The sequence below is a fragment of the Orbicella franksi genome, chromosome 5 (assembly GCF_964199315.1).
Source record: "Orbicella franksi chromosome 5, jaOrbFran1.1, whole genome shotgun sequence".
In the NCBI taxonomy this organism is placed as follows: Eukaryota; Metazoa; Cnidaria; class Anthozoa; order Scleractinia; family Merulinidae; genus Orbicella; species Orbicella franksi.
Window position 1 is genome coordinate 22,833,158 of NC_138149.1, and position 24,243 is coordinate 22,857,400.

General features: G+C 37.4%; 1 pseudogene across 1 annotated transcript in view; it reads left to right on the top strand.

The window, feature by feature from the left end:
* LOC145487085 (uncharacterized) overlaps positions 1-24,243 on the top strand; it is a 179,651-nt pseudogene that overhangs the window by 33,894 nt on the left and 121,514 nt on the right. The window contains exons 4-5 of the transcript XR_014049351.1: positions 12,730-13,005; positions 15,988-16,083. The product of XR_014049351.1 is annotated as an uncharacterized LOC145487085 (transcript). The remainder of the gene's footprint in view (positions 1-12,729; positions 13,006-15,987; positions 16,084-24,243) is intronic.

The window sequence follows — 24,243 nt, forward strand, 5'->3', positions numbered from 1 at the left end:
TTCAAGACCAGATCTTTAGCAAAGAAACAATTCTTTTTATTCCTAGCAAAGTTTTAGGGGATTTCAAGGCGAATAAAGTAAGGTAAACATCGCCAATTACTGAAAAACTTCAAAGAGGCGAGCAAGTTATTGTCAACAACAGCGTGAAGACTCGTGTCAATCGGTCAGATTTTTTTGAGAAACTCGGCTTTCAAGACCAGATCTTTAGCAAAGAAACAATTCTTTTTATTCCTAGCAAAGTTTTAGGGGATTTCAAGGCGAATAAAGTAAGGTAAGCATCGCCAATTACTGAAAAACTTCAAAGAGGCCAGCGAGTTATTGTGTGACAACAACAGCGCGAAGACTCGTGTCAATCGGTCAGATTTTTTTGAGAAACTCGGCTTTCAAGACCAGATCTTTAGCAAAGAAACAATTCTTTTTATTCCTAGCAAAGTTTTAGGGGATTTCAAGGCGAATAAAGTAAGGTAAACATCGCCAATTACTGAAAAACTTCAAAGAGGCCAGCGAGTTATTGTGTGACAACAACAGCGCGAAGACTCGTGTCAATCGGTCAGATTTTTTGGAGAAACTCGGCTTTCAAGACCAGATCTTTAGCAAAGAAACAATTCTTTTTATTCCTAGCAAAGTTTTAGGGGATTTCAAGGCGAATAAAGTAAGGTAAACATCGCCAATTACTGAAAAACTTCAAAGAGGCGAGCAAGTTATTGTCAACAACAGCGTGAAGACTCGTGTCAATCGGTCAGATTTTTTTGAGAAACTCGGCTTTCAAGACCAGATCTTTAGCAAGGAAACAATTATTTTTATTCCTAGCAAAGTTTTAGGGGATTTCAAGGCGAATAAAGTAAGGTAAACATCGCCAATTACTGAAAAACTTCAAAGAGGCCAGCGAGTTATTGTGTGACAACAACAGCGCGAAGACTCGTGTCAATCGGTCAGATTTTTTTGAGAAACTCGGCTTTCAAGACCAGATCTTTAGCAAAGAAACAATTCTTTTTATTCCTAGCAAAGTTTTAGGGGATTTCAAGGCGAATAAAGTAAGGTAAACATCGCCAATTACTGAGAAACTTCAAAGAGGCGAGCAAGTTATTGTCAACAACAGCGTGAAGACTCGTGTCAATCGGTCAGATTTTTTTGAGAAACTCGGCTTTCAAGACCAGATCTTTAGCAAAGAAACAATTCTTTTTATTCCTAGCAAAGTTTTAGGGGATTTCAAGGCGAATAAAGTAAGGTAAACATCGCCAATTACTGAAAAACTTCAAAGAGGCCAGCGAGTTATTGTGTGACAACAACAGCGTGAAGACTCGTGTCAATCGGTCAGATTTTTTGGAGAAACTCGGCTTTCAAACCCAGATCTTTAGCAAAGAAACAATTCTTTTTATTCCTAGCAAAGTTTTAGGGGATTTCAAGGCGAATAAAGTAAGGTAAACATCGCCAATTACTGAAAAACTTCAAAGAGGCGAGCAAGTTATTGTCAACAACAGCGTGAAGACTCGTGTCAATCGGTCAGATTTTTTTGAGAAACTCGGCTTTCAAGACCAGATCTTTAGCAAGGAAACAATTATTTTTATTCCTAGCAAAGTTTTAGGGGATTTCAAGGCGAATAAAGTAAGGTAAACATCGCCAATTACTGAAAAACTTCAAAGAGGCCAGCGAGTTATTGTGTGACAACAACAGCGCGAAGACTCGTGTCAATCGGTCAGATTTTTTTGAGAAACTCGGCTTTCAAGACCAGATCTTTAGCAAAGAAACAATTCTTTTTATTCCTAGCAAAGTTTTAGGGGATTTCAAGGCGAATAAAGTAAGGTAAACATCGCCAATTACTGAAAAACTTCAAAGAGGCGAGCAAGTTATTGTCAACAACAGCGTGAAGACTCGTGTCAATCGGTCAGATTTTTTTGAGAAACTCGGCTTTCAAGACCAGATCTTTAGCAAAGAAACAATTCTTTTTATTCCTAGCAAAGTTTTAGGGGATTTCAAGGCGAATAAAGTAAGGTAAACATCGCCAATTACTGAAAAACTTCAAAGAGGCCAGCGAGTTATTGTGTGACAACAACAGCGCGAAGACTCGTGTCAATCGGTCAGATTTTTTTGAGAAACTCGGCTTTCAAGACCAGATCTTTAGCAAAGAAACAATTCTTTTTATTCCTAGCAAAGTTTTAGGGGATTTCAAGGCGAATAAAGTAAGGTAAACATCGCCAATTACTGAAAAACTTCAAAGAGGCCAGCGAGTTATTGTGTGACAACAACAGCGCGAAGACTCGTGTCAATCGGTCAGATTTTTTTGAGAAACTCGGCTTTCAAGACCAGATCTTTAGCAAAGAAACAATTCTTTTTATTCCTAGCAAAGTTTTAGGGGATTTCAAGGCGAATAAAGTAAGGTAAGCATCGCCAATTACTGAAAAACTTCAAAGAGGCCAGCGAGTTATTGTGTGACAACAACAGCGTGAAGACTCGTGTCAATCGGTCAGATTTTTTTGAGAAACTCGGCTTTCAAGACCAGATCTTTAGCAAAGAAACAATTATTTTCATTCCTAGCAAAGTTTTAGGGGATTTCAAGGCGAATAAAGTAAGGTAAACATCGCCAATTACTGAAAAACTTCAAAGAGGCCAGCGAGTTATTGTGTGACAACAACAGCGTGAAGACTCGTGTCAATCGGTCAGATTTTTTTGAGAAACTCGGCTTTCAAGACCAGATCTTTAGCAAAGAAACAATTCTTTTTATTCCTAGCAAAGTTTTAGGGGATTTCAAGGCGAATAAAGTAAGGTAAACATCGCCAATTACTGAAAAACTTCAAAGAGGCGAGCAAGTTATTGTCAACAACAGCGTGAAGACTCGTGTCAATCGGTCAGATTTTTTTGAGAAACTCGGCTTTCAAGACCAGATCTTTAGCAAGGAAACAATTATTTTTATTCCTAGCAAAGTTTTAGGGGATTTCAAGGCGAATAAAGTAAGGTAAACATCGCCAATTACTGAAAAACTTCAAAGAGGCCAGCGAGTTATTGTGTGACAACAACAGCGCGAAGACTCGTGTCAATCGGTCAGATTTTTTTGAGAAACTCGGCTTTCAAGACCAGATCTTTAGCAAAGAAACAATTCTTTTTATTCCTAGCAAAGTTTTAGGGGATTTCAAGGCGAATAAAGTAAGGTAAACATCGCCAATTACTGAAAAACTTCAAAGAGGCGAGCAAGTTATTGTCAACAACAGCGTGAAGACTCGTGTCAATCGGTCAGATTTTTTTGAGAAACTCGGCTTTCAAGACCAGATCTTTAGCAAAGAAACAATTATTTTTATTCCTAGCAAAGTTTTAGGGGATTTCAAGGCGAATAAAGTAAGGTAAACATCGCCAATTACTGAAAAACTTCAAAGAGGCCAGCGAGTTATTGTGTGACAACAACAGCGTGAAGACTCGTGTCAATCGGTCAGATTTTTTTGAGAAACTCGGCTTTCAAACCCAGATCTTTAGCAAAGAAACAATTCTTTTTATTCCTAGCAAAGTTTTAGGGGATTTCAAGGCGAATAAAGTAAGGTAAACATCGCCAATTACTGAAAAACTTCAAAGAGGCCAGCGAGTTATTGTGTGACAACAACAGCGTGAAGACTCGTGTCAATCGGTCAGATTTTTTTGAGAAACTCGGCTTTCAAGACCAGATCTTTAGCAAAGAAACAATTCTTTTTATTCCTAGCAAAGTTTTAGGGGATTTCAAGGCGAATAAAGTAAGGTAAACATCGCCAATTACTGAAAAACTTCAAAGAGGCGAGCAAGTTATTGTCAACAACAGCGTGAAGACTCGTGTCAATCGGTCAGATTTTTTTGAGAAACTCGGCTTTCAAGACCAGATCTTTAGCAAGGAAACAATTATTTTTATTCCTAGCAAAGTTTTAGGGGATTTCAAGGCGAATAAAGTAAGGTAAACATCGCCAATTACTGAAAAACTTCAAAGAGGCCAGCGAGTTATTGTGTGACAACAACAGCGCGAAGACTCGTGTCAATCGGTCAGATTTTTTTGAGAAACTCGGCTTTCAAGACCAGATCTTTAGCAAAGAAACAATTCTTTTTATTCCTAGCAAAGTTTTAGGGGATTTCAAGGCGAATAAAGTAAGGTAAACATCGCCAATTACTGAAAAACTTCAAAGAGGGGAGCAAGTTATTGTCAACAACAGCGTGAAGACTCGTGTCAATCGGTCAGATTTTTTTGAGAAACTCGGCTTTCAAGACCAGATCTTTAGCAAAGAAACAATTCTTTTTATTCCTAGCAAAGTTTTAGGGGATTTCAAGGCGAATAAAGTAAGGTAAACATCGCCAATTACTGAAAAACTTCAAAGAGGCCAGCGAGTTATTGTGTGACAACAACAGCGTGAAGACTCGTGTCAATCGGTCAGATTTTTTTGAGAAACTCGGCTTTCAAACCCAGATCTTTAGCAAAGAAACAATTCTTTTTATTCCTTGCAAAGTTTTAGGGGATTTCAAGGCGAATAAAGTAAGGTAAACATCGCCAATTACTGAAAAACTTCAAAGAGGCGAGCAAGTTATTGTCAACAACAGCGTGAAGACTCGTGTCAATCGGTCAGATTTTTTTGAGAAACTCGGCTTTCAAGACCAGATCTTTAGCAAAGAAACAATTCTTTTTATTCCTAGCAAAGTTTTAGGGGATTTCAAGGCGAATAAAGTAAGGTAAACATCGCCAATTACTGAAAAACTTCAAAGAGGCCAGCGAGTTATTGTGTGACAACAACAGCGTGAAGACTCGTGTCAATCGGTCAGATTTTTTGGAGAAACTCGGCTTTCAAACCCAGATCTTTAGCAAAGAAACAATTCTTTTTATTCCTAGCAAAGTTTTAGGGGATTTCAAGGCGAATAAAGTAAGGTAAACATCGCCAATTACTGAAAAACTTCAAAGAGGCGAGCAAGTTATTGTCAACAACAGCGTGAAGACTCGTGTCAATCGGTCAGATTTTTTTGAGAAACTCGGCTTTCAAACCCAGATCTTTAGCAAGGAAACAATTATTTTTATTCCTAGCAAAGTTTTAGGGGATTTCAAGGCGAATAAAGTAAGGTAAACATCGCCAATTACTGAAAAACTTCAAAGAGGCCAGCGAGTTATTGTGTGACAACAACAGCGCGAAGACTCGTGTCAATCGGTCAGATTTTTTTGAGAAACTCGGCTTTCAAGACCAGATCTTTAGCAAAGAAACAATTCTTTTTATTCCTAGCAAAGTTTTAGGGGATTTCAAGGCGAATAAAGTAAGGTAAACATCGCCAATTACTGAAAAACTTCAAAGAGGCGAGCAAGTTATTGTCAACAACAGCGTGAAGACTCGTGTCAATCGGTCAGATTTTTTTGAGAAACTCGGCTTTCAAGACCAGATCTTTAGCAAAGAAACAATTCTTTTTATTCCTAGCAAAGTTTTAGGGGATTTCAAGGCGAATAAAGTAAGGTAAACATCGCCAATTACTGAAAAACTTCAAAGAGGCGAGCAAGTTATTGTCAACAACAGCGTGAAGACTCGTGTCAATCGGTCAGATTTTTTTGAGAAACTCGGCTTTCAAGACCAGATCTTTAGCAAGGAAACAATTATTTTTATTCCTAGCAAAGTTTTAGGGGATTTCAAGGCGAATAAAGTAAGGTAAACATCGCCAATTACTGAAAAACTTCAAAGAGGCCAGCGAGTTATTGTGTGACAACAACAGCGCGAAGACTCGTGTCAATCGGTCAGATTTTTTTGAGAAACTCGGCTTTCAAGACCAGATCTTTAGCAAAGAAACAATTCTTTTTATTCCTAGCAAAGTTTTAGGGGATTTCAAGGCGAATAAAGTAAGGTAAACATCGCCAATTACTGAAAAACTTCAAAGAGGCGAGCAAGTTATTGTCAACAACAGCGTGAAGACTCGTGTCAATCGGTCAGATTTTTTTGAGAAACTCGGCTTTCAAGACCAGATCTTTAGCAAAGAAACAATTCTTTTTATTCCTAGCAAAGTTTTAGGGGATTTCAAGGCGAATAAAGTAAGGTAAACATCGCCAATTACTGAAAAACTTCAAAGAGGCCAGCGAGTTATTGTGTGACAACAACAGCGCGAAGACTCGTGTCAATCGGTCAGATTTTTTTGAGAAACTCGGCTTTCAAGACCAGATCTTTAGCAAAGAAACAATTCTTTTTATTCCTAGCAAAGTTTTAGGGGATTTCAAGGCGAATAAAGTAAGGTAAACATCGCCAATTACTGAAAAACTTCAAAGAGGCCAGCGAGTTATTGTGTGACAACAACAGCGCGAAGACTCGTGTCAATCGGTCAGATTTTTTTGAGAAACTCGGCTTTCAAGACCAGATCTTTAGCAAAGAAACAATTCTTTTTATTCCTAGCAAAGTTTTAGGGGATTTCAAGGCGAATAAAGTAAGGTAAACATCGCCAATTACTGAAAAACTTCAAAGAGGCGAGCAAGTTATTGTCAACAACAGCGTGAAGACTCGTGTCAATCGGTCAGATTTTTTTGAGAAACTCGGCTTTCAAGACCAGATCTTTAGCAAAGAAACAATTCTTTTTATTCCTAGCAAAGTTTTAGGGGATTTCAAGGCGAATAAAGTAAGGTAAACATCGCCAATTACTGAAAAACTTCAAAGAGGCCAGCGAGTTATTGTGTGACAACAACAGCGTGAAGACTCGTGTCAATCGGTCAGATTTTTTTGAGAAACTCGGCTTTCAAACCCAGATCTTTAGCAAAGAAACAATTCTTTTTATTCCTTGCAAAGTTTTAGGGGATTTCAAGGCGAATAAAGTAAGGTAAACATCGCCAATTACTGAAAAACTTCAAAGAGGCGAGCAAGTTATTGTCAACAACAGCGTGAAGACTCGTGTCAATCGGTCAGATTTTTTTGAGAAACTCGGCTTTCAAGACCAGATCTTTAGCAAGGAAACAATTATTTTTATTCCTAGCAAAGTTTTAGGGGATTTCAAGGCGAATAAAGTAAGGTAAACATCGCCAATTACTGAAAAACTTCAAAGAGGCCAGCGAGTTATTGTGTGACAACAACAGCGCGAAGACTCGTGTCAATCGGTCAGATTTTTTTGAGAAACTCGGCTTTCAAGACCAGATCTTTAGCAAAGAAACAATTCTTTTTATTCCTAGCAAAGTTTTAGGGGATTTCAAGGCGAATAAAGTAAGGTAAACATCGCCAATTACTGAAAAACTTCAAAGAGGCGAGCAAGTTATTGTCAACAACAGCGTGAAGACTCGTGTCAATCGGTCAGATTTTTTTGAGAAACTCGGCTTTCAAGACCAGATCTTTAGCAAAGAAACAATTCTTTTTATTCCTAGCAAAGTTTTAGGGGATTTCAAGGCGAATAAAGTAAGGTAAACATCGCCAATTACTGAAAAACTTCAAAGAGGCCAGCGAGTTATTGTGTGACAACAACAGCGTGAAGACTCGTGTCAATCGGTCAGATTTTTTTGAGAAACTCGGCTTTCAAACCCAGATCTTTAGCAAAGAAACAATTCTTTTTATTCCTTGCAAAGTTTTAGGGGATTTCAAGGCGAATAAAGTAAGGTAAACATCGCCAATTACTGAAAAACTTCAAAGAGGCGAGCAAGTTATTGTCAACAACAGCGTGAAGACTCGTGTCAATCGGTCAGATTTTTTTGAGAAACTCGGCTTTCAAGACCAGATCTTTAGCAAGGAAACAATTATTTTTATTCCTAGCAAAGTTTTAGGGGATTTCAAGGCGAATAAAGTAAGGTAAACATCGCCAATTACTGAAAAACTTCAAAGAGGCCAGCGAGTTATTGTGTGACAACAACAGCGCGAAGACTCGTGTCAATCGGTCAGATTTTTTTGAGAAACTCGGCTTTCAAGACCAGATCTTTAGCAAAGAAACAATTCTTTTTATTCCTAGCAAAGTTTTAGGGGATTTGAAGGCGAATAAAGTAAGGTAAACATCGCCAATTACTGAAAAACTTCAAAGAGGCGAGCAAGTTATTGTCAACAACAGCGTGAAGACTCGTGTCAATCGGTCAGATTTTTTTGAGAAACTCGGCTTTCAAGACCAGATCTTTAGCAAAGAAACAATTCTTTTTATTCCTAGCAAAGTTTTAGGGGATTTCAAGGCGAATAAAGTAAGGTAAACATCGCCAATTACTGAAAAACTTCAAAGAGGCCAGCGAGTTATTGTGTGACAACAACAGCGTGAAGACTCGTGTCAATCGGTCAGATTTTTTTGAGAAACTCGGCTTTCAAACCCAGATCTTTAGCAAAGAAACAATTCTTTTTATTCCTTGCAAAGTTTTAGGGGATTTCAAGGCGAATAAAGTAAGGTAAACATCGCCAATTACTGAAAAACTTCAAAGAGGCGAGCAAGTTATTGTCAACAACAGCGTGAAGACTCGTGTCAATCGGTCAGATTTTTTTGAGAAACTCGGCTTTCAAGACCGGATCTTTAGCAAAGAAACAATTATTTTTATTCCTAGCAAAGTTTTAGGGGATTTCAAGGCGAATAAAGTAAGGTAAACATCGCCAATTACTGAAAAACTTCAAAGAGGCCAGCGAGTTATTGTGTGACAACAACAGCGTGAAGACTCGTGTCAATCGGTCAGATTTTTTTGAGAAACTCGGCTTTCAAACCCAGATCTTTAGCAAAGAAACAATTCTTTTTATTCCTTGCAAAGTTTTAGGGGATTTCAAGGCGAATAAAGTAAGGTAAACATCGCCAATTACTGAAAAACTTCAAAGAGGCGAGCAAGTTATTGTCAACAACAGCGTGAAGACTCGTGTCAATCGGTCAGATTTTTTTGAGAAACTCGGCTTTCAAGACCAGATCTTTAGCAAGGAAACAATTATTTTTATTCCTAGCAAAGTTTTAGGGGATTTCAAGGCGAATAAAGTAAGGTAAACATCGCCAATTACTGAAAAACTTCAAAGAGGCCAGCGAGTTATTGTGTGACAACAACAGCGCGAAGACTCGTGTCAATCGGTCAGATTTTTTTGAGAAACTCGGCTTTCAAGACCAGATCTTTAGCAAAGAAACAATTCTTTTTATTCCTAGCAAAGTTTTAGGGGATTTCAAGGCGAATAAAGTAAGGTAAACATCGCCAATTACTGAAAAACTTCAAAGAGGCGAGCAAGTTATTGTCAACAACAGCGTGAAGACTCGTGTCAATCGGTCAGATTTTTTTGAGAAACTCGGCTTTCAAGACCAGATCTTTAGCAAAGAAACAATTATTTTTATTCCTAGCAAAGTTTTAGGGGATTTCAAGGCGAATAAAGTAAGGTAAACATCGCCAATTACTGAAAAACTTCAAAGAGGCCAGCGAGTTATTGTGTGACAACAACAGCGCGAAGACTCGTGTCAATCGGTCAGATTTTTTTGAGAAACTCGGCTTTCAAGACCAGATCTTTAGCAAAGAAACAATTCTTTTTATTCCTAGCAAAGTTTTAGGGGATTTCAAGGCGAATAAAGTAAGGTAAACATCGCCAATTACTGAAAAACTTCAAAGAGGCGAGCAAGTTATTGTCAACAACAGCGTGAAGACTCGTGTCAATCGGTCAGATTTTTTTGAGAAACTCGGCTTTCAAGACCAGATCTTTAGCAAAGAAACAATTATTTTTATTCCTAGCAAAGTTTTAGGGGATTTCAAGGCGAATAAAGTAAGGTAAACATCGCCAATTACTGAAAAACTTCAAAGAGGCCAGCGAGTTATTGTGTGACAACAACAGCGCGAAGACTCGTGTCAATCGGTCAGATTTTTTTGAGAAACTCGGCTTTCAAGACCAGATCTTTAGCAAAGAAACAATTCTTTTTATTCCTAGCAAAGTTTTAGGGGATTTGAAGGCGAATAAAGTAAGGTAAACATCGCCAATTACTGAAAAACTTCAAAGAGGCGAGCAAGTTATTGTCAACAACAGCGTGAAGACTCGTGTCAATCGGTCAGATTTTTTTGAGAAACTCGGCTTTCAAGACCAGATCTTTAGCAAAGAAACAATTATTTTTATTCCTAGCAAAGTTTTAGGGGATTTCAAGGCGAATAAAGTAAGGTAAACATCGCCAATTACTGAAAAACTTCAAAGAGGCCAGCGAGTTATTGTGTGACAACAACAGCGTGAAGACTCGTGTCAATCGGTCAGATTTTTTTGAGAAACTCGGCTTTCAAACCCAGATCTTTAGCAAAGAAACAATTCTTTTTATTCCTTGCAAAGTTTTAGGGGATTTCAAGGCGAATAAAGTAAGGTAAACATCGCCAATTACTGAAAAACTTCAAAGAGGCGAGCAAGTTATTGTCAACAACAGCGTGAAGACTCGTGTCAATCGGTCAGATTTTTTTGAGAAACTCGGCTTTCAAGACCAGATCTTTAGCAAGGAAACAATTATTTTTATTCCTAGCAAAGTTTTAGGGGATTTCAAGGCGAATAAAGTAAGGTAAACATCGCCAATTACTGAAAAACTTCAAAGAGGCCAGCGAGTTATTGTGTGACAACAACAGCGCGAAGACTCGTGTCAATCGGTCAGATTTTTTTGAGAAACTCGGCTTTCAAGACCAGATCTTTAGCAAAGAAACAATTCTTTTTATTCCTAGCAAAGTTTTAGGGGATTTCAAGGCGAATAAAGTAAGGTAAACATCGCCAATTACTGAAAAACTTCAAAGAGGCGAGCAAGTTATTGTCAACAACAGCGTGAAGACTCGTGTCAATCGGTCAGATTTTTTTGAGAAACTCGGCTTTCAAGACCAGATCTTTAGCAAAGAAACAATTCTTTTTATTCCTAGCAAAGTTTTAGGGGATTTCAAGGCGAATAAAGTAAGGTAAACATCGCCAATTACTGAAAAACTTCAAAGAGGCCAGCGAGTTATTGTGTGACAACAACAGCGCGAAGACTCGTGTCAATCGGTCAGATTTTTTTGAGAAACTCGGCTTTCAAGACCAGATCTTTAGCAAAGAAACAATTCTTTTTATTCCTTGCAAAGTTTTAGGGGATTTGAAGGCGAATAAAGTAAGGTAAACATCGCCAATTACTGAAAAACTTCAAAGAGGCGAGCAAGTTATTGTCAACAACAGCGTGAAGACTCGTGTCAATCGGTCAGATTTTTTTGAGAAACTCGGCTTTCAAGACCAGATCTTTAGCAAGGAAACAATTATTTTTATTCCTAGCAAAGTTTTAGGGGATTTCAAGGCGAATAAAGTAAGGTAAACATCGCCAATTACTGAAAAACTTCAAAGAGGCCAGCGAGTTATTGTGTGACAACAACAGCGCGAAGACTCGTGTCAATCGGTCAGATTTTTTTGAGAAACTCGGCTTTCAAGACCAGATCTTTAGCAAAGAAACAATTCTTTTTATTCCTAGCAAAGTTTTAGGGGATTTCAAGGCGAATAAAGTAAGGTAAACATCGCCAATTACTGAAAAACTTCAAAGAGGCGAGCAAGTTATTGTCAACAACAGCGTGAAGACTCGTGTCAATCGGTCAGATTTTTTTGAGAAACTCGGCTTTCAAGACCAGATCTTTAGCAAAGAAACAATTATTTTTATTCCTTGCAAAGTTTTAGGGGATTTCAAGGCGAATAAAGTAAGGGAAACATCGCCAATTACTGAAAAATTTCGAAGAGGCGAACGAGTTATTGTGTGACAACAATCTTCGAAGTTTTTGTCACAGAATAATTCGCTCGCGTGAAGATAAGAGTGTTATTCCGTGGATAATTATTCTCCGGAACTTCTTCTGTGATATCCTTTACGTAAAGAAATCACACCAAAACCATGCTATACATCTAAAATCTCATTTAGACTATCAGATAGTCTAAATCTGTGCTATTTGGAATGTATGTTTATGTGGTACGAACATGTACGAACGTGTATGTAGGTGGTACGAAAAGACGTTGGTACGAAAAACCCGGATACATGTAATGGCCTATGGTAAAAATCGGATGCAAATATCCACTACAAGTCCAACGCTTGAAATAGCCAGCATCGGAAACAATAGAATAAAGAATAACTTTCGAGGCCTTTGTTTCTTAGCCCCGCCTTGACAAGTTAATGAGCTAAGGCAGTATTCCCTTCGGAGGAAAGCGTACGTGATCTTTGACCAATCAGAGCGTCCCTGTTTACGCTTCGCTGCTAATATTACAGACCTATAATTTTTATTCGACTGCAAGTAAATGTCCCGAGAACAATAGGCATTCTACGCGATGACTTTATTGATGTGGGATTTATACGCACTTCCCCATGCTAAGATGACATATGAAATGTAAGGAAAGATGATACTACAATAAAGTTGTTCCATTTGTGAAAGAGTTAAGAAGTGTCTAAGTTTAGCTAGTGTACCATTATTTCTTGAGATTCTAGTGCACACATAGGATATATGATGTTTGAAGGATACTGTTTCATCGAGCAATACGCCAAGGTATTTGATTCGATCTTTACGTTCCAGTCAATGAAACGTACCATCTTCAATTCATTTTAACATTTTTTATATTAACTTCAGAGTCTATTTTCTGTCGAGATTTAATGATCACGAAGTTAGTTTTTGAAAAATTGATTGACAATTTATTTATGTCGCACCAAACTTTTACTTTTTTTAATTCAAAATTCATTAATTGCTCAAGAGCCTTAAGTTCACGTGTACAGGGAAATACGTTTGTATCATCAGCAAACATCCGAAATTTCAAAGTATCAGAACAGTTTGGTAGATCATTAATGTAAATTAGGAACAGCGACAGAAAAAGACTACTTATATTGAATTATTTATCTCTGTAGTAAAAGACGGCATACCCGCAGATGACGAATTAGAAAAGTTGGGTATTGACATTGGAGACATTTGGGTAAAGCTTGGGCGTCGCCTAGGTGTCAATGCTGCAAAGCTTCGAGAAATAGATAAAGCTTATGAGCTACTGTCTGAAAAGGGATTCCGCATGTTAGAGCACTGGAAACAAAGCAAAGGTACCGGTGCTACCTACCAGGCTTTGAGTGACGAATTGCAACATAAATTTATACTGCGCCGAGATCTGGCAGAGGAGCTTTGTTACACTAAAGGTAATTATTTGCTATAATGTGTTAAATGTGGGTGCAGGATTCTAGTGGTTTTGAGTGGACTGGACTATGAATCAAGCAGTCTGGGTTGGAGCCCAGACAATCATTGTGTTCTGCTTTTAGGCAGCACAATATATCCTTCTCACAGTGCCTTTCATTGCCTATGCAGGTGTTAATAAACAGGGGAAAAATTCAAATTAAAATGAGGTTTTAATTTTTCTTTTTATGTCAGTTCAAGCTGTTTCACTTAGTTTAGGGAATTAATCTTTTTCATGAAAATGCACTAGATCAAGTCATGGAGTCACTCACTTAATAATCAAGTCAGTATGGGGTTTCCTGAAAACTAAGGCCTAAAACTTAAGATCCCCTTCCAAAGATACAGAAATCAAGACCAAAAATCCCCTCCTAGTCTCAAAGTGAAACTTTGAATGAACATCTGGGTGATTTTGCAGCCTAAAATTGTTTATTTACTTTTGGTAAGATCTGATCCCTGTTCGATCATTCATGTTAAATGGGCTTTTATATATTGCTTGGTATATTGACAGGTTACACTGTCATGTTATTTAATGCACACGAACCGGCATCAATTTCAATGGATCATGGATGTAAATTAAAATGAAATAGAGCAAACGTACAGACAGCTAGCGTCTACAGAAAAAGTTGAATAAGAATTCATATATTTGAGTAGGTTTTTCACTGTTGCGTTATTTTATGTGCCTCATCTTCGGGCGTGAATTTTAATGGCTCTGTGTACGTGAAATAAGATATATATAGCAAATCTACGGATGGCTTGCGTCTGCCGTAAAACGTGAACCACGTTTAACGTTTTTCACTGATGCAAGTCGTCTGATCCAAACATTTGGTCTATTTTATTGCGAGGGAAACAGCCGAACCCTTACATGACAACTTCAAGCCTCGTTAAGTGTGTACCCTAAATTCTGGGGTCGTTGAGTATTCACGTGAATAAGAATTCTTTATCAATAAATAGTAAATGCCAAAAGAAACATGCCCAGAGTCATACGTCGGGAAGTACAATTTCATATAACTAACTAGTAAAATGTTCTCACTCATCATTTATTCAAAACGATGATCTGCCGACAACACGGCATGTTTCCGAAGACGAGGTTTCCGAAGACGAGGTTTCCGAGGTGGCAGCATCATAATAGGAGAAAAATCTCAAATTTTGCGCAAGCGACTCTCGTTTTCCATATTTGGGTGTGACGTCACCTGGCTGGAATTTATTCCTTGTAGCACGATTCGCGTCATCTTGTGTCGCGTTCGACGTTTCGGTCCGGCGAGGCAAGCTAACTAATGTTTCTTTCAAAGGGCTTTTAGGGACCCTATTTTCATTGTAAATTGAATTATAAGCAGCAGTTGAGGGTTACATCGACACATTTTGGTCAGAATCAGCTGTTCGTCGATCTCCGATGTATAGCTGACGTATTCGGTTCTCGATTCATAACCAGGGTGTTCGCTTCTCAATTTTGAACCAATATGACCTTCGTCAATATTTTGGAATCCGCGTGTTACTTTCTCAATTCCGAACTAATATGTTCTTTCTCTCGTCTGACACGTTCTTTTAACATCGTTTTAGGCGTTTGTTTTCCGTACTTTACATGCTTCTTTCTTGCTGATATCACCACATGAAACAACATCTTATAGCTATAAAAAATACAAAAAGTTGTTCGAAAAAGAACTTAAAATGCCTCAAAGATAAGGTAAGTGGTTCGCAACGAATAAAATTGATTCACAAACATTGGTTGCTGAAACTGTACCGCATACGGACTAAGATATTAAGATAAAAGGAACGAACATATTACTATATCCACCTAGTTTGTAGCACAAAACGTGTGCGGTTAGACAATATTCCTTGATCAGTTTGTTCAGTACAGTTATTTTCTCGTTAATAGTCGTTCCAAGCCACATTCTAGAAGCAATAAATGATTTCACCTATTTTGCATTTGCTAATAAATAACATGGTAGCATGAAAGTGGAATCCACCTTAACGATACTTTATTTTACGTTCGTAGAGCCATTAAAATTTAGTCCCGTTGAATAGCGTAAAATAACGCAACAGTTAAAATCATGCTTTGTTTACAGCGTTTTACTCCTAAATAAGTGTGGAGGGGGACAGGGGGTCGGGAACCCGGGAGAATAATTGACTCCTAAATAAGTGGAGGGGACAGGGGGCTGGAGGCAGGAGGGGAAAGGGCGGGAAACGGGAGTTCTAAGAAGGCAGGATTCATTTTTTACCGTTAAAATACTTTTAAAAGCAAGAACCTAAAATGATATTTGACTTACATTTAGCTTATTTTGAGACTTCTGAGCCGACGGAAAAACGAAATTTCGCCCTTGGGCTAAAATACTGAGGCTTACTTCCGGTGATATTGGAAACCCTTTTACGGTAGTTACGTCATAGGTCATGAAATGTTGTCGCTTAAGCTGTCAAAAATAATAAAACGTGAATAAGAGGTACAAGGCTGGAAACAAAGGAAAATAGAAAAGGAAACGTCTAAGGATTGCACAGCTAAATGGCTAGGATGTGTTTTAAGTCTCCTTAATTACAGGGGCCTGGAGCAGGACGGTCAAGGGCTGGAGTCATGAGATAAAGATACGGGAAGAGGGAGAACAAGGTACGGGAACCGGGAGGTTCTGACCCCCTGTCTCCCCCCCCCCCCTAATAAGGATCGAAATCCAGTCTCAACTCATAGTCTGACGTTTTGAACCTTTCACCTTTTTTCCCGAGAGATCCGTGAAAGCAAACACTGTAACTTTTTTTAAGTTTGCGTGGAAAAATCTTCAAAGTTTGTGCTGAGGCAAAGAACAGCGGAAAACCAACGGTTTTGTAAAATTTCCATCGAGCGATTGAGATTGGGAGGGGGTCTTTGATTTTGAAACACCCAGTTAGTTTAAGTCAATGATACATTAAAGAGAAACTGCCTACTAGTACATCCGCATAGCCAGTAAGTTGAGTCTCATTCACAGGGATGGACATCGCAGAGGCGTCTGGTGAACCTTCTGGGCAAATACAAGCTGAACAGTTGAAAGGGTCACAGTCCCAGATAGTGGATGCTGTTGAAAGTAAGTTTCTCTGCATGTAGCTTTTCTTGTAGGCTCGGTTTTACTCTCGAGTCCGGTCTATGTTCGTCGGGTTAGGAAAAGAAGCGCGGGTTTCTTTCCCGAACAGGGCCTGGCAATTGAGCTTTTCCCGCATTTCCTCCAGTTTGTTATACACACGTACATTTACGCCTCTTTACGAATGTGAAAGGATATTGCGTGACCTGCCCAAAACTCTGTGGTCAGGCTTCTCTTTCGTACGGATCACCTTCCACTATCTTCCACAATCATCCTGGATGCATTAAAATGGTGGCCTTTGTATCACTGTCAGACGTGAAAGAAAAAGAATTTCATCCATCATGTTGTCGCGGAAAATCTTTTTTTATCAGCTGTTACTCGCATAGGTTGTGTAAAATCTTCAATGATTGATAAAAACTGTCCATTGTCTGGCTTACTAATGGAATGGCTTACCAATGTTATTCCTTAGGTATTTTCCCAACATATTATGCCATTTGCTATCACTATAGGACGGGTGCAAATGCAAAATGAATCCATTTTTAGGCCTCTTTCCAGGCTTGGCTAGTGGACTATCATGTTTCTTGTGTTGGAATGAATTCATTTCATTACTAAACAACTCGCTCTCACTTTCTTTCAACTTCAATAGTTGGCTTAGGGGGTCATTCCTCGCCATAGTCGGCCTTTGGAAACCTGGAGCTCGAGGTCTAATTGTACACAGCAACTTACTGTATCGATAACCTATATAGTTCTCCACTAAATTTTCTCCGATTTTTATTGGTTTAAGTTGATCACGTGACGCGATAATTGTTCCTCCGCGGAGAGACACTATCAGCGAACAGTGCCCGTCCGAGGAAAATACCTGGATAGGTGGTACTCGTCCGTGAATTTTGTTTTCTGTAAACAGGCGGGCTTATAAAAGAAACGATTGAAATTGTCCTAACTGGATTTTTGTTTTCTTTTTCAAATTTTTCATTTGGCTTTCACAGTTTTCATCTAAAATAGATGTTTAAACTTGCGCGCGGAAGAAAATTTATTGGTGAACAATTAAGACAATGCAGTGTTTATGTCTCGAAATTATCGCTCTGATAGTTGCTAATTGGAAATTTGATGTTCTTAAAACTAGCATGTTAGCCCTCGAAGCTTCGCTTCTTGGGCAAATGTTTGTTATGACAACATCAAATTTCCGCGGGGCAACTATCAGACCTTATATCTGTTCTGCATCGATACAGAATACGTGTCAGATCCAACTGAGCCTAGCTTGGCATTTCTGAAGTTAAAAGTGTTGTTTGGGCACGTGAGTTTTCCACGTTCGCTTTCGGAGCGGCGAATTGTTGTCTTCCCTCAGTGCGAGCGACAGGTTTTGGATCTTTACAGTGTGAATGGTTTAGTATTTTACCAACTTCGCTCATTGTGAACATTTAATTTCAAGATTGTAAAGGCGATTGTCTTTTAAACTTTCATTATGATGAAAATCACTTTTCTTTTCGGTATTAAACCATAATAACATTCAAAAATGAAACGATGAGTAAAAATAAACACCTTTTTTATACCTCTACCAGAAACATAGATTTTGTATTTATTATCTTTTTCTAAAGACCCTTTTATTAGCTTTTTTTTTTGTTTTATTTCAATTATTTGTCCAGCTTTTGAAGCAGCATAATAATCATAAATGGGATGAACCCTATATCTAACATCATTCAACTTAATTATCCTCATTACAATAGACCAATTTCGATATATTAAAATTCAGCCTGACACAATAGACCTCAGCACGAGGCTCTGGGGAATAAACCCCACAAACTCTGTAGTTATTCCCCCGAGCCTCGTGCTGAAGTCTGTTGTGTTAGGCTGAATTTTAATATATCGAAATTGGTCTATTGTATATCTTGTTATTTCTTTAAATGATTATATACAAACATTTTTCAAGCGAGCTTATTGACATCTTTTTTTATGATTACTTCTGCTGATTTTCTTGATATTTTTGTTACATTTTTCACATTTGTAAACTTGATTCTTTATTTTTTGGTATTTTTCCTTATTAATCGTCTTTTGAGAATCAGTCAACATTTCAGTTGTTGAAATTTTATGGTTATTTGGTAAATATTCTTTTTTAATATATTCAAATTGATAATAACAGCAATCCTTTTATGATAAACCAGTTTTACAATAATTTAAATTCTCACAAACCATTTTGATAATACCAGCATTAACTATAAGATTTTGCTGAGCTGCATACGTACTTCTATAACATGTGACTTCCTCTGTTTTTTGGTTAATTGCTTTAATACATTTTCTATTTTCATTACTATTTTGTATAAAGGTATAATCACGATTTTTAGCAGCTTTTAAGCATTTTTCTTTTTGAGTTTCAATTTTATTTACCATAATTCTTTATAAATTTATCTCTTTAAATTATTTTATAATTCCCATAAGCATAACTTTTATCATCGAAACATGGCAAAGACACTTTGTTAAGTTCATAACTTTCAAGTTGATGATTGTCACTTCTGATTGTTTTCATTTTATGGTACATTTGTTGATCATTGAAAAGTGTATTTCTGAAATCTTCATGTTTGATGTCTTTTTTTATCACAATCTTTTTGATTCCTTTGGCTGTTTTGCAATTTTCCTTATGTTCTTTAATATATGGATACATTTTTGATCTCAGACCAACAAATTCTTTTATTATTTCACCAGCTGCTTCATCTTTAAACTTACCAATGACTTTTTTATTGGTTTTGTCATAGAATTCACTATCTTCAGAGTAATCACTGTTATCAAACTTATCTTTATCTTTCCAAAAATCTTTGTACACATCCTTTGTTTGAATTTCATAAGTCAGACTATCAATATCTGTAAATAATAATTTTGCTTTGTCTCCATATTTGTGTTTGATGTAATTGTAATGGAAATCATACATTAGTGTTTTACTGAGATCAAGGATACACATACCTATATACGCCGGTTTATTTGAGGTACGTGTTTCTTTAATCTTGTATATTGCCACCAAATTTTCATTAAAATTTTTGAGGAAACGTACGTTGGTTTAGAAGTAAGTTTTAACAATTTCTTTTCATCAGTTACAAATCTTACACCTACTCGTCGTCTTAAATTTTCATTGTTTTACCAAATACCGCATTATTCATCAATTTGAAGAAATCTTTTTCAAATGAATTTTTGCCCGTGTTCGTTTTTGTGTATTAAAGTCAATATACTGCTTTAACTAAGGTGATTGATTGAGTTTTAAGACTCTATGTACTTGGCCTATTGATATATTGTATTTTTCTTTTATTTTTTTTTACAATAATCAGACAACATATTTTCATTTACTTTAACCTTTTCTGCTCCAAGAGGGTAATCATTATGTAAATCATGTAATTCTTTTGGATACTCAAGATCAACTTCCAAAATCAATCTTCTTTCGCTATCATTCTTGTATTTTGAAAGATCTAATTTTCTATTTCTTTTTCTTTCATCCATCTAAATTTGCCTGTTGGTAAAAATTGTGACGTCGCCCACCCATACAAATTATTAGCATCAAGATATGTGATGTATTTTGATGGTTTATTTTTATCATAATTTTTCATGTATTTGTTATTTGCTTCACCGTATCGGTTTGCAATATATGAAACACCATCTCTCACCCCAAATTCTATGAAAAGATACATATCAATATCAGTCATCAGTTCTAATTTTATATTTGTCATTTTTAACATTGCATCCCACGATAAGCCAGGGCTTGTAAAATAATGAGCTGGATCAAGTTTATAATAATTCAACCAAGTCTTTCTGAAATTCTCAAACACATCAGCTAACAATAGAATGTCAGATATCAGATATAAGTCATGATATTCTCCCGTTTTTCAATCTAAATTTTTTCCAAACTTCTTGAGCATGATTATACTGTTCGTCAGTTATATGCTCATCATTCAATATGCCGTAAAATTCTTCTTTTGAAGGTAATTCTGTTTTATCATGCTTTTCAAAACTATCCATGAAGTCATGAGGATAAATACCTTTCTTGGACATTAATTCAAGCTTCTGGCTTTTGAATGTTTCTGACGTATATTTCAGTGATTCTTTTGGTAGATTGCTGACTAATTTATCTAAACTTGAACTCATAAACTGAAAACTATCAATAAATACCAGATTATACCCAAGTGTGAATGCCATATACTTTTCCATATTATTTGGTATTGCGTTTATCATCATTTCTTGCTCTTCACCTTTTTTATTTTTATATTTATAATTTTTAGCTATTTGCCCAATTTGTTGCATAATGAAATGAGAATCATAACCTCTCAAATTGTGGAAGATAACAGGAATCTTATCTGTCAGTTGAAAATTCAAATTACAATCTTGATGTGCAGATCCTCTATACTTACCAGTAATATGGCAATGGTTACATTGTATTTTTTATTGCAAATATGGCATTCTTCAGGTTTCTTGAAATTTTCTTCATCCTCTTCAGTCATTTTCAGTGGTTTGTTTGTTTGTTTTTTTTAATCACGTTTTTACAATATTTAACTTCTTCCAACATGCATTCCATGAATTTATAAACAGCATTTTCACCTCTGAATCTTTTTAATGATTTGGTAAATTTGTCGTCATAGCAGCAAACTACTTTATAACCAAAGCTGCAATCTTTGTGATTTTGATATGATTCTGTGTATGAATTATCATCATTTGGTTTACAACTTTGAACTTTTTCAGTAATTGCTTCAAAATCTGCATAAATAACAAATGGTACTTGTAGTTGCTTGTGATAATTTTTGAATTTCAAATGTTATCACCTTTCTCAGGCATTTTAAGAGTCACTGACTGGAAATATCGAGGATGGCTGGCCAGGTTAGAAAAATCGAAAATCCTGAAACCTTTCCTAAAGAACGCTTTTAGGGAGCCACTTTCGAAAGTATTATTCCGATTTTCTTAGAATTTAAAGTCTTCGAGAAATTCGCAAAAAACGAAAATATAGCTTTTTGCCTCATTTTAAAAATATGCAAAAAATATCTGGAAAATTGACAAAGTTCTCGGTATTCGCATTGAAACAATTTACAAAAGTAGAACTCGGGGTAAACTTAGCATAGGAGCTTTACCTTTCTTCTATCTAACAATAGGCAGTTTTAAATTTTTCAAGCATTTTGAAGGATTTCGTCGACCGTTGAAGAATTGCCTTTTCAAGCCCCTATGAAAACGGCAAAAATTGCGTAGTTTTACGGGCTTAAAACGCATCTTGGTATGTCCGATATGGAACTAAAACGAGTACTGTGCAAAAGAGTGTTGTTTCTAATATAATAATATGGAAAAAAAATTTCTGGGCAATCGAGGTTCACACAGGTAAAATGCAAAAGTTCCCGACAGTCTCTTCTCAAATTTGCATAATGCGGTATGTTCAAAAAACTGTATTGTTGAGCACTCTAGTCTGTTTTTGTTCCATTTGTGGACCATGCTTTGTGGGAAATATACAAAAAGAGAGTTGATCCATGTCGTTATTACAACATTGTTTCATTATTTCACGCAAGATTTAAAAAAAAAGCTATAGAAAAAGCCCAAAATATAAGTTCAAAGTTACATAGATGAAACACGCTACATGTATTACGTGACTGGCGTCACGTAAGATATATTTTCAGTTAGCTCCAATTGGAATTCCTCGATTATTGAGGTTTAGACACTTGCTTATAATAGAAGCATATAGGGGTTTGTCTTTCCCTTCTATACACACTCGATTAGTTTGCAAATATTCGAAAGGATACTGGTCTTTTAAAGTATTTTTCAACCATTGTGTGTCGATTTTGATCTTGATGGAAAACGAATTAATTAAATACAAGAAATGAAACGAAGAGGTTTTATTAACGTGATCCAGCCAGACCAAGGAAGCAAGTTTTCTTGGAAAATAGAGTAAGACCGTTTGAAATCGATCCCGCAATCTGACCTCGGTTGGAATTCGGCCTAGTCCAAACATCGCGTTTCTGCCGTCCCGACCTCAAATAATTTGTCTCGGCAGTGGCAATCACAAGAGAACAGCGGTGATTCCAAACGTCGAGTTCAATCAGTCGCGCAGAAGATCGGAAGACGCTTGCTTTGCTGAAGGCCATTTTAATTGCTACAAATATTAGCAACGCCAGCTGATGCAGCGGGCTATGAATTGAGTTCGGCACAGTACGTAAGAGCACGCCGAGGTCAAGTCGCACTACACGGCATGCAAACTTTATTCATTCCCCGGGGGGGGGGGGGGAGGGAGAGACTCATATAAAAATAACGGGGGTGCTCGTCGTACATTTTAGGGGTTAATCTTCAAAAGGTCCACCGCGAGAGCTTTTTGCGGTACCTTTTACAGGGATTGAGCCGAAAAATATGACAAGGGATAATGTGTTATGTAAACGGTTGTCGGTTTAACCATTTTCTTTATCATTTGGAAACTATTAAGGCTAACTAATTGAAGACACCTACAACGACAAAAAACACCGTTAGAAATATATCGAGTAGTCATTCTTTGAAGAGACTTTTTAATTTTCGTCAATTATGCAAAAAAGTTCACCTAGCCTTAAAAACGTTTGAGTTTGCTGGCGCGCGTTCTTACTGCCCAGACTTTTTGTTTCAAATACTGATTGAAGAAGACCAAAAGTTAATCAAAGTATTTATTTCGACCCGATATTGGGCAAACTAAAACGCCTTTTAAGCCTGAAAAATTACGCAATTTTTGCCGTTTCCATAGGGGCTTGAATTCTTCGACAGTCGTCGGAACCCCTCAAAATTTAATATAAAGCTTTCAATATGCTTAGTTTATCCGGTGTTCTAGTCTTGTAAATTGTTTCAATGCGAATACCGAGAACTTCGACTCAAGCACGGCAGTAGCACGACGTTTGAAACCATGTATGCACTCAGTTCGGCAGGCTGAATTAAAGTCGGCACGACTACTTATAGCACGGCAGTAGCGCGACTCGGCTTCGAACGGCGTGCTCTTGCCATGCACGTGCCGAACTGAACCAGGGACGGCGGAGCCGGAGTGGGGGCTTAAGCCTCCCACCTTCCTCCACTTTTTACCACGATGACAGTTTATTTTGTTTTAGTATGAGGTACAAATGAAGAAATAAAGAAGAAGGAAAAGAAAACGAAAAAAGTCTGGTTGACTACAGATTTACCAAGAATTTACAAAGCTACAACCTCGTAACAAATCTGTAGGAAGCTTTTCATGTTTATATAGTTTTAAACTTGCCGCAGCGTGCACTTCCTTCCCACACACGGGGGAGGGGGGGGGGGCTTGTGTAAAACCGCAGGACAGTACTAAGGCCGTGACATATCATAGAGGGCTGAGAAAGATGTATCAAGCTCACAATACCTTCAAAATATATTGCTGTAAATGCACTAAAAGTACATGTCATTTTATAGTTCATCCACTAGGTTGATTTTCTTAAGAACTACACCATGGAGAATGTCAAAAATACCATTTCCATTTTTTGGGGGAGGATGCCCTTAGACCCCTCTACAAACTTGCGCCGGCACCGCTCGTTTTCAAGCCCCCCACCTCCCTCTCCCCCCTCTTTCCTTCTCTTGAAAAACAAAAAAAAGACACCGCCGTCCCTGTGAATTCATATCCCGCTGCATCAACTGCAGTTGCTTTCTAGCATTTAAAAAGGTCTTCAGCAAAGCAAACTTCTTCCGATATTCTGCGCGAATGAATTAAATTCGACGTTTGAATCTTTCATAGCTTTTTGTCATGCCACTGCCGGGCCAAATTTATTTGAATTCGGCACGGCAGAAGCACGACGTTTGGACTAGGCCCAATTCCAACCGAGGTCAGATTGCGGGATGAACATCAAACAGTCTTACTCTATTTTTCAAGAAAACTTGCTTCCTTGGTCTGGCTGGATCACGTTAATAAAACCTCTTCGTTTCATTTAGTGCATCTAATTAATCCGTTTTCCATCAAGATCAAAATCGACACACAATGGTTGAAAAATACTTTAAAAGACCAGTATCCTTTCGAATATTTGCAGACTAATCGAGTGTGTATAGAAGGGAAAGACAAACCCCTATATACTTCTATTATAATCAAGTGTCTAAACCTCAATAATCGAGGAATCCCAATTGGAGCTAACTGAAAATATATCTTACGTGACGCCAGTCACGTAGCACATGTAGCGTGTTTAATCTATGTAACTTTGA